The sequence below is a fragment of the Anomaloglossus baeobatrachus genome, chromosome 3, assembly GCF_048569485.1.
Source record: "Anomaloglossus baeobatrachus isolate aAnoBae1 chromosome 3, aAnoBae1.hap1, whole genome shotgun sequence".
Lineage (NCBI taxonomy): Eukaryota > Metazoa > Chordata > Amphibia > Anura > Aromobatidae > Anomaloglossus > Anomaloglossus baeobatrachus.
The window spans coordinates 149,871,280-149,872,685 of record NC_134355.1 but is presented as its reverse complement, the minus strand read 5'-3'; the positions used below and the strand labels follow the sequence as shown (position 1 = coordinate 149,872,685).

General features: G+C 36.8%; 1 non-coding gene across 1 annotated transcript; it reads left to right on the top strand.

Annotated features, from left to right (window-relative positions):
* The first annotated feature begins 1,112 nt into the window (after positions 1-1,112).
* TRNAL-UAA (transfer RNA leucine (anticodon UAA)) lies at positions 1,113-1,195 on the top strand. The gene has a single exon. It is a non-coding gene; the product is annotated as a tRNA-Leu (tRNA).
* The last annotated feature ends 211 nt before the right edge of the window (positions 1,196-1,406 follow it).

The following is a 1,406-nucleotide window of genomic DNA, read 5'->3' as shown; positions in this document are numbered from 1 at the left end:
AAAAAGGAACTAACGGTGTTGATATGTTAGAATTGTCCAGAGTGATAATGTACCCTGATAATGTCAGTTCCACTGTCAAGATGTCAGAAACAGTAAGCTCATTGTGAGCGCTGCTTCTTTCCTTCCCTCTCTTTTTGTTTTTATTCATTTTCATATATATATATATTTTTTTCATTATATATTTTTTTCATTTTTTTTCCACTTTTTCATACTTATGTACACTGACACAATTCCTTCCAGTTCTCCAGTTTTCCTTGCGCTATGCTAATGCATCTGCGAAGGTTTTTGATTGTTTTTGTTTTTCTACATCATTCTTCACACATAAATTCACCATCAATATATACTAATATACATCATTTTTATTTATTTTTACTTTCTTTTATGACACACAAACCTTTGTCTTTTTATTATATTTAATTATATATTGAACACTTTAAACACAGTTTTTCTTTTTCCGTTTTTTTCTTTTTCTTTTTCCTCTTTTTCGTCCCTTTTTTTTCTCTCTTTTTTTTTCTCTTTTTTTCTGTTTGTCAATGTGGCAACTTTATCCACAGATGCACGTGTCTATGAGTCACGAAGGGGAGGATGACGTAATATCTGAATACGTGGCTGCATTCTAACACATATATAGGAGCGTAGGGCTCCTTGTTTGCTATAGTCTTTCTCTGTACATTGTCCTGATGATGAGGACGGATGTGTCCTCGAAACACGTAGACCTGTGTAAAAAATAAATAAAGGGATTTACTAAAAAGCATCTGGATTCCCTGTGGTTTGGCGCGGTATTTCAAACCTGCTTTCTCCTCTACCTTTTGGATAATCCCTACACTGCGGGACCGCTGCCTTCCACATTTACTACGTGCCTTCATAGGGGTTGTGACTTGCACGTGTCATACCGGGTAAAACCCTATTTGCGCCTTTTCTTTCCACAGTTATTCTCACCAAAGTTGGAGTATGAAATTTCCAGTGAAGACTATGGTCTACATTGGTGGCCGGTCTACAGCTCTTGATAAGTCACCTTATAAAAAAAAGCTATCTGTTCGTGCAAATGTAATGATTTCACTGTTTTTATCAATCATCAGCTCCAGTTACAAGCTAAAAGATGAAACACAACCACCAGGATGGCCGAGTGGTTAAGGCATTGGACCTAAGATCCAATGGATATGTATCCGCGTGGGTTCGAACCCCACTCCTGGTATGAGTTTTACTCTTGAAAATCTTCAAGGCATCTCAAAATCTACATAGTCTGAACAACAGAAAAGATATTGTTGCTCGGTAGCACAGTTGTACAGTATACCTGTAATATCCATGAACATTGCAATTAATTGAGTGGGGTTTTTATAATAAACTGAAGCTCTAGTACGACGTATGATGATTAGAGTTGAGCGTGGTTCGTGGTTTTAGGTTCT